Genomic DNA, 9,886 nt, shown 5'->3' with positions numbered 1-9,886 from the left:
GCGCAGAGAAACCAGGCAGATTAAACATTTTATCACTGGTCTTTATTACTTTGAAGCAAATTACACCAGTGTTCCAGCTCTAAAGATTTTTTTTTCCTGTTTTATTTTATTTTTTTATTTTATAACCACAGACTAAAATGATGACTGGCCCAGTCCCATATGGGGTCAGGTTATCTTTCTGTGTCAAAGTACCTCACCGTAAGTACAAGCAGACATTAAATTCTTCAATCCTGAATCTTGAATGTTGCTATAAGGCTAACAGATAATAGTCAACTTGTTTTTTTCCGTTTTTTTTTTTGAGGATGGCGAATGGATTTGATTTTACGGAGCTGAAGGGAGACCAGCGTTCTCAGCCCGGGCCGAGAGCCGACGTTAACCCTTAATGCGGCGCTCAGACCACGGTGATAACTTCCCTGGGAAGCTGGAAAAAGAGGCGCAATATGAATCGTCCCAGCAGGCTCAGAGATTCGACTATCCGGTTGCGTTGGTGCCAGCGGTGGCGACAGGAGCTGCCTGATCAGTGTGGCTATGAATTAGTTCATCGCTTGGATCTGTGCCATAATGTGCTTTGTTCAAGTCCCACATGGCCTGATGTTGAATCCCGTCAGAATAATTCAATGAAATTACACACACACAAACACATACTCACTGGACATTTTATTAGGTTCATATGCTTGTAAAGGCAAACATTTTGCTTGTACCAAACTGAAAATCATGTGGCTGTACTGTGACTCAGTATATGCAGCACGCAGACAGGGGCAAAGATGCTCCGTTATGGTTCAACTAAGCTTTAGATCAGTTAAGATGCGTGATTTTAAATGTAGAACAATTGTTGCAATTTTCGCATACTTTGGTGCCTAGACTTTATAGAGAATTGGTGTAATAAACAGAAAACAGAGTGAGAGCGCTGTGGCCAAAACACCTTGTTACTGAGGGAGGTCAGAGGAGAACTGGCCGGACTTGTTAAAGCTAACAGGGAGGCCACACGTGCAAAAATGACAGCACCGTGTAACAGCGGTGTGCAGGAAGGCTTCTCTGAACGAACAGCTTATCAACGTTTGAAGGAGTTCAGGAAATAAAGCAGGGTTCTGCATGGTACTATGTGGGGGTTCTAATAAAGTGGCCACTCGGAGCATCGTTGCTGTCCAGTGAAAACCGTGCACATACACTTTTTGACTGTGACTCGTACTATAGATGTAATGCACTCATTCTGACCTCGAATTGATCAATGAGAAAATGTTTCATGAAGTCATCTATTTAACTATCATTTATATTTGTACTAGCTAACATTTGTGTTTGTGATGGACTTCTACGGAGTACTTTATATCACTAGTTTTAACAGCTTAACACTGATAGCTAGATAGCTAGCTAGCTAACATCATTGTTAATTGCAAATAAAAAACAAGGTTATTCTGTATCTGGTCACAGATAATCATCCATGTCCATTTAAAACATTAAACCATTGAATTCACTTTTGGCTGTGTAAATGTTTCTATTCATGGTGATAAAGGTGTCTCTTTGTGTTGTTTTAGGGTTATTTTGTTAAGTTGTTTCTGAGAAAATGAATTTTTTGCAGTCTTGAAATAACGGGATTTTTGCAGATGCTTATTTTCCGTTGGACAGTGACAATACATACAGACGTGCACACACACACACACACACACAGATATATGTATCCAGTTCTATCATTGACTGAACATACACAATTGTCAGCTGTTGCCTATAATAGAAATGTCTGATAAGGACAAAAATAAATATCTTTGCTTTCTGAGGAGGTGGTGAATTTTTGTGTGCAGCTACCCTTCGCCTTCTCTGTCAGCGCGGCTCACAGGCCTCGGGGGGCGGGGCTTAGGCTGCCTGTCCGTGAACGTGCTGGCGGACACGGATGTCGCAGGAAGTCCCGCAGACAGGCTGCTCAGAGCCCGGCGTGGTTTGGGGGCCGTGACCACTGGAAGCGGGGTGGCTGTGCCATTTTTGGGTCTACTGCAGATGTTCTGTTAGCGCAGTGATTTGAAGGTGCTTCTCCAGCAACGTCAGAACTGCCTGTTGTATTTCTCTTCTCTTTTCATTTCACCGTTGCTCGTAAATTTCTTGTTAAATTTGCCAGCTTGAAAACAGATATAATACTCAAACATTTCATACAGATTCACTCTTGTTTCATTTTATATATTTTGCAGTCATGTTTTCTGCACAAAATAGATGCAAGTATCCCAATACCTTAATCCCAATATCTTTATCTTTATCTTTTACATGCACTTATTTGCAAAGGTGAAATTTAGAGTGTACATGGTCAGGACACAGACAGTGACCCTATCTGGAGAAAGATGTTGACACATGAGGAAGGGTACAATCCCACATACGATCCCATATCTGATCCTGAGCATTGGCTTTTTAGATGGTCGTCATGGATCCTTCATAGCAACCACCATTTTCTCATGCTCTCATGCTCAGAAGTTTGCCTTGTAAGGTCATCCAAATGACGACCATGTGACCTCAGGTTGGAATGGTGAACAGAGCTGCCTGACAACAGGACTTGCTGCAAGGAACTGGCAAATGACAGATTTTCCCTTTTCAGGGATAGAACTGGTGACTAAGCAGCCAGGATCACGCCACAAACCTACGTGCAAAACTGGAGGAGCTGGGTTGGGTTCGGTTGGGCTGACCAAAAAATAAACATGTCGGCTTGATGCTTCAGGGGTCAAACGGGGAATGGAATGAACATCTGGAGATTACAGGGTTTGGGGTTGGAGTTACACAGGGGGTTGAGTTACTGGGGTGCAGCAAAATGAAACGTTCCAATACATACACAGAACAAATCAATACGGATAAACTCAGTCACATGACACCGCCCCGCAGACACTGCTGAGACAGCCAGTGGTCATCCAGCTAAGAAACAAGCCTCTGGAACTACATGGAGTGTGGGATTATCATGTGCTGTTAATCACGGCCTGGTTTTATCCAGATAAGAATCTTCAACCATTTTGCCTGGCAGGGATCCTGCTGTACTAACCCCAAATTACTTTGAATAAAAGTGGCAGCTAAGCTAATAAATGTACAACACCGGTTCAACCAATATACATATTCAGCGTTTGAGAAAATGCTTTGGGTGTCATTGGGCGTCTTTGGGATATTGACCTCTTTGTTCTATGCTTTTACATCCATCAACCCTTAGATTCTGTGGGAACCTGGTTTCAATTCTGCGAAAAGCCTGAAAGAGGACCAGCCTGTTGGAAGTATTTTAGAGACTGAGGGGCCCCCCCAAAAAAGGCAAAAGAAGCAATTGCCTTTAATGGGCGAGCGCTATATGTCAATAGCTTGATTGTCTGGGAGTCAAAGTACAGCTACAGGCAATCAAGCCATGGACTGGTTGCAGGAAAGGATATCTCTGCAGGGATCCTTCTGCACTGTACCACCTGGTTGCCATTGGGTGGAGCTCTTGAAGGTTAATGGGAACACTCACAGGGGTACTGCCTGGAACAACTCAGGAATGTCACTCCCAGAGCTGGAGTGGGAAGTGACTTGCAAGAAAAGCTCATTCCAGTGAACTGGGACCAGTAGGGAACTGCAACGTAAAGAGAGAATCAGAACATCAGGAATGATTCTTATACTGAATGATCAGAAAATGGCTAATGTAGCTTCAGCCAATAAAATAAAACCCAATCTTCCCAACCACAGACTAATTACTTTTATTCGTATTACAGGTATATTGCAGTTATAAATCTGATGTCTTGTTGAGCAATGACATTATAAGGAATTGTTGATGTCTATTTTGAAGGATACATCTTGTCTAAACAAAACATAGCTTTATTTTGAGAATACAACTGACAGAGGCTGACAGTAAGAATGGTTTTAAGTGAGCCAAATTTATTAACACACATCAAGATAAAGCTTTATGTTAAAGACCCAAAGCTAATCATGTCCAGTGTAACAAAAATGATATAAGATTTAGCCAGCAAACAGGAAGCAAGACATCATTCTCTGTCTAATCAATGGAGTACCACAGGGTTCAGTATCAAGACCATTACTTGTTCAAGTTTATGTAAACGTTACATACTCTGTTGTACTTTATGAACAGAACAAATATTCAGATGAAAGAAAATTAGCATGCAACACAGATTTATACAAGTTGGCAGACGCTTGAGAATGAAATTCAGCAAAGATAAATGCAGAGAAATGTATAGTCTTTAAGCTATATACCTAGGATACTATACATGGGACACTGGGCCAGTAACATCACGTTCTGAGGAGGATTTAGACGCTCACATAGATGCCTACAGAACCTTACCCTGGTGCTGCAATAAAGCAATCAAAATGAAAACAGGATCTTTGGATCAGCAAGGATGTAGCTGAGGTGGTACCAACAAGACTTCACCCACAACACTCTCTATAGCACTGTTGTTTTGAGCAACTCTGAACTCTTTGATAAAATGGAGCCTCTTGAGCAGAGATCAACATTGGTAATTGTTTGGGCTGCAAGGAAAGAACAGGTTAGAAGCACTTTAGTTTCTAGGAAATCCAACTGAGCCAAGTACACACAATCTTGAGTGGTATAGATAAGGTCGACCACAAGAACCACCTCATTTTAATTATCAAAGTGACCTGTTTATACCCGAACCTGAAAACATGTCTTTATACAAAGACCAGAGGGAGTTTTGAATACACTTTCACTATAGTTAAGGCACTGCATTGAGATTCAGCCATTTAAGGTAGAAATAGTGGAGCTGCGTCAACACCTAGTTATTAAATATTGAAATGATGGCATGTTGGCACTCAGCCCGCATTGAGCCCTATGGTTTCCCGGTCACTGCTACCTTAACTCGATGATAGCAGTTGGTGAAGATAGATTGATAGGTAGATGGAAGACTGGTGAATATAGCCCTCCTACTTTGTAATATGTTTTATTTGCTAGAACAAGGCCTTGGATCCAATGTCCAGGTCTGTCTTAGGAGCACCTCCTGCCCACATATCTGTGGAGCTGTATGTTGGGTACTGAGTGGTGTTGCATTCTGGAAGTTGGCTAGGCAGCCATGCTTCCAGTAAAGGAGTATTCTAGCATTCTGTCTTAGTATTCTATCACGCTGCTCGAACCCAGAACCAGCGTTACCCAGGCCAATAGAGGCAACGGGAGGGCTGGTAATTCTCTGGTGACTTACCCATAAACAAGGGCATGAACTGTCAGTAAGCAGGAGAGATATTCCTACAAACTAGAATTTAACGTTTGTTCGAATATCCACTGCAAACTGCCACCTCATTTATTTCTAACCCGTCTGAAAAAATTATACATCTACTTTTGGGTCTTTGCTTCGCATTAAAAAGGAAATGATTTTCCTTCCTCTTCCTTAAGTGATATATCATGGTACATTTTCAGTAACATTTCACTTGAGGGGGCAAAATTACTTAGTAGTAACTCAGTAACTACCACAGCACTAATCATGAAGAAATATACTTGCTACTTGACATAGAAAAATATGTTATGATTCATTAATGATGAACAAACATGAGATCAGTATGTAACTTGTGTTATTCATTACTTGTTCCTTCAGTAGTTCCTTCAGTAGTTTGCATAGGTTTACAGAATTAACAAATATTGTGATCAATATAGTAACTGTTTGAGATATGAGATGTGTCACAATTCATTAATGATGAACAAACATGCGATCAGTACATAACCAAGAATTACTTTGTGGCCAATTAATACTTAAGTAATAGCATATGTTACCCCGATTAATGCATATTGCCATCATAATATTATTCATTTTCATTTGCTTTTAATATTACAACAGTAGACCTCGATAATCTGTGAAATATGGGAGATGCCATCAGAAAAAGCATTAACTTTTGATACATTTGGACATTCGTAAATATCTATGTGCACCAAGTCTCTACCAGAACTACTACCATGTAATTGTTAGGATGCATCTTTATTTTTAGCTGGACTATCACTATATGAATGTAGTGATACATCACTCTCTTTAGTTGGAATATCACCATATGAATGTTGTGATACATCACACTCTTTAGCTGGACTATCATTATATGGATGTAGTGATACATCACTCCCTCTAGCTGGACTATCACCATCTGAATGTAGTGATACATCACTCCCTCTAGCTGGACTATCCCCATCTCAATGTCGTGATACATCACTCCCTCTAGCTGGACTATCCCCATCTCAATGTCGTGATACATCACTCCCTCTAGCTGAACTATCACCATATGCATTTAGTGATACATCACTCTCTGTAGCTGGACTATCGCCATTTGAATATAATAATACATCACTCCATCTAGCTGGACTATCACCATATGACTGTAGTGATACATCACTCCCTCTAGCTGGACTATGGCCATCTGAATGTAGTGATACATCACTCTCTCTAGCTGGACTCTCACCATATGAATGTAGAGATATTGCACGCTCTTCAGTAACACAGATATACACACACCTCACTAGGACATAAATTTCAAAGGATTGATGATGCTGGGCAGAGTCAAGAGGGGGGCTGGAGCCTATTCCAGATGACAGGGCACAAGTCAGTGATACACTATGGACAGGATGTCAGTCCATCACTGGACAAAGACACATGCACTGTGGGACAGTTAGCATCACCAAGTATTCAAACTGCATATCCCTGTACCATGCAAACATGCAAACTCCCCCCCCCCCCCCCGCCCCCACAAGAGCTCCCCTCTGAGCCACTGGGATGGTAACGTGTACAGCGAACATGCCATCCATGGGAGGCGTGTTATATATAGCGTGTTGATAAGCACGCGGGTGTCTAAAAATATCTCTCTCAAATCTCGGTTGTAAACATTATTTAGAGAGCGGCACCGCTGGGTGAATATATTTATTGGAGGGTAACAGCAGGGACTCATGGAGCTGAGCCGGTAATCTCCAGGTCTCGGGGCTGCACCTCCATCCGCATGCCGTGGGATCTGCATTCTGCAGCACAGTACGGGCGGGGCGCAGGGAGAAGGCAGCACTTATGGCCGAAACAGCAGCTCCATTAAGGATGGCCGTGCTCACACTGCTGCGTGTCGGGTGAGTTGGGGAGAAGCCGGTAGCTAAAACTGGCCAGTTCCACACAGCCCGCATGGACGTACAGAGACAGCTGGAGAGCGAATGTGCGCAATGTTACGTAACGTGTCCTGGTCAGCTGTGACCACTGCGTCTGCCCCGGTGGTGGAAAAGATGACAGCTGACTCACTGGGTCCTGATGTGGCATGGGAAGCACAAGGTGGTGCGCGGGGGCCGGCGGGGGTGGGGGGGGGGGGTGTCCTATTTATTATGTAAGGTGAATGCCCTCCCTGATGATACCGTGCAACCATCGACGTGATCATTAGGAGGCTGGACCTGGCCGCTGAAGGTTACAGCATCCACGGGAGGAAACAGTGTGAAGTGTGTAGCCATTTCAAGTCACCCGAAAACAGGCATGTAACATGTGACTCGCCGAAGAGGCTCCTTGCCTGTGTGCCTGCTTCCAGACTGACTGCTGAAGACGCAGCTGGTAGGAGGAGCGCAGATCCTCCCACGGTCCCCGATGAAGCACTGAGATGCACATCTGCGAGGAGGTGAAGGGGGAAAGGGAGCGGCGAGGCTGGGAGCGTGAGTGCCGGCCCGGGGAGAGAGGGAGAGGACTGCATTTTTGCCCAGTGAAGTCACCAAGTCTGCGGCAACTGGAGTCCAGCACTGTCTGCACAGCTGTCTCTGCACGTCCATGCCGGGCTGCGTTTGCGTCTGCACGTCTGCGTGTGCGTCTGCACGTCTGCGTGTGCGTCTGCATGTCTGCGCGTGTCACTGTGTGTGAATTTTAATACCAGGGAGTGGGTCTGTGACTGAATGGAATGCATGTGTGTTTGGTTGTGTGAGAGCATGCATGTGCAAGTGTGTGTGTGTATGTGTCAGCTCCGGTTTTTGTGTTTATGTAAGTGTGTGACTGAATGTTTATGTGTGTGTGTGTGTGTTGCGGGGGGGGGGGGGGGGGGTGCAACTACAGGGGTTAGAGTGAGAAAGAGGTGGAGGAACTGAAGGTGATTGAAAAAAGGGCAAGAAGGTCTACAAAAGCAGGGGAGAGATGGAGGGTGGAGAGACAGATAGACGGAGGACAAGAAAACTTCACCTTTATCTTTCCTGGCTTTCATTTCTAAAGATAAATGTCTTCCGTAAAAAAGAAAATGATAACAACAGAAATAACAACACCAACAAACAATTTAACAATAAATTATAGATCATAATATCTGAACCTGTGTAATTAAAATGAAGAATGATTTTCTCTGGAGCTACAGAGCACAGAGCATGCTCAACACCCCATGCTTTTTCAAAAGCACATTTTTTCCGCACCTTATGAAAAGTAGAGCCAGCATGTTCTCCAGATCCACTCTGTTCTCTAAACATTTCCACGACTTTCCTTCCCCCTCATGCATCTATTTTTATGTACGATCGTCATTTTCGCTCAGCCAAACAAAACCTCAGTCTCCCGAAAGAGGTCTGCGTTTTCTCTTCTGTAAGGTACGCAATGAACCCACCGGAAGCGCCGATTAGCTACCAAATAAAGAAAATCCAACCTTGTGGACGGAGGGCGATTTAAAAAAAGGATGGGGAAGCGCAGAGGGACAGAGAAGGAGAGTAAAGGAGAGGCGCAGCAAGAATGAAAGAAGACGATAAATGTAAAGAGCCAGGGAGGGAGAGGATGGGAAAGGAGGAGAGATTAAGGCAAAGGTAATTAGCAAGAGAGAAAGATGTCACACAAGGCTTTTATTTGAAAGACAAGTGCAATTTACCTAGTCATCCTAAAACAAATATGAATGTGTGTCTGTATCTATCTTACTCTGCTTCCTGATAGAGTAAACATTTGTATATGGAAGCTTACAGTCATTTTACTCTTGTTTCCTTGCTTATATATTCTGCAAGTTGCATGTACTTTTATCGACCCCCCCCTTGCATAAGCGGCTCGGAAAATCGATGGAGGGACAGTCTGTTTCTCGCACGTTATTCCTGGAGCTGACGGCGGCCATCTGGAAAGGAGCGATAGCTGAGCGGAGAAGTCAGGCACAAAGTAGCGGGCGGTGGGCGAGGCCGCTGCGGACCGGGTCGGGTCCTCTGTGAGTAAAGATCACTGACAGCAGGCTTTCTGTTCCAGTGCTGCCCGCCAGCTTGTGCAGGCAGGGCCTTACATTTTCACTTTCCCACCTGTGTGTGTGTTGTTTTTTTTTTTTTTTGTAAGCCGGACAGTCCAATTAGGGATCTCAAAGCGTCCAAAGTCTCAAAGTCTTGGCAGTGGTGCCTTTGTGTCTCTGTTTTGTAAAGTCGCTTGTTTGTAGGGACGCTACGTTTCACCTTGGGGAACTTGCCATCGTCTGTGCCTCATATGCAGGCGAGATTTCCCCACTTTGCAGACACCGGCACTTCCCTGACGGGATTAAGGTGACCCCTGCACCGCCCTGACTTCAGTTCCCAGCATGCACTGCCTTAATATCCCACTGCCATCAGAGAGGAGGCGGGTCCTTTTGATTGGTTCCTTTTAAAAAAGTGAAATTAATAAAAAAAATGTTTTAAATTTGCCATGGCTCGATTAAGTTGTTTGGGAAATACATTCAGAATCTTTATTAAATCATCCTGCATTATTTCTCAGAGTCTCTCCCATATTTCCGTGTTCTAACAACTATATGGACAGGCCAGACTGCGGAGTCAGACATGGTAAACATATATTAAATGACACTGACCTGTCCTGCCCCCCCTTAAAAGACCTGGGCTGTAAACCCTGTTAGTGTCCCCCTAACTCAGCCCCTTCTTCCAGGTCTCTGCCTCCCCTAACCCCAACCCCCCCTCATCGCTGTCCCAGCCTGCTCTGACGTCTCAGACCCATGTGCGGAGTCCTGCTTGTAA

At 44.1% G+C, this 9,886-nt stretch overlaps 1 long non-coding RNA gene across 1 annotated transcript; it reads left to right on the top strand.

Annotated features, from left to right (window-relative positions):
• The first annotated feature begins 6,828 nt into the window (after window positions 1-6,828).
• LOC125746754 (uncharacterized) lies at window positions 6,829-9,626 on the top strand. Its single transcript, XR_007399043.1, has 2 exons — window positions 6,829-7,042; window positions 7,486-9,626. It is a non-coding gene; the product is annotated as an uncharacterized LOC125746754 (long non-coding RNA).
• The last annotated feature ends 260 nt before the right edge of the window (window positions 9,627-9,886 follow it).

Source organism: Brienomyrus brachyistius, chromosome 7, assembly GCF_023856365.1.
Source record: "Brienomyrus brachyistius isolate T26 chromosome 7, BBRACH_0.4, whole genome shotgun sequence".
Taxonomy (NCBI): Eukaryota; Metazoa; Chordata; class Actinopteri; order Osteoglossiformes; family Mormyridae; genus Brienomyrus; species Brienomyrus brachyistius.
This window is presented reverse-complemented; position numbering and strand designations above follow the sequence as displayed.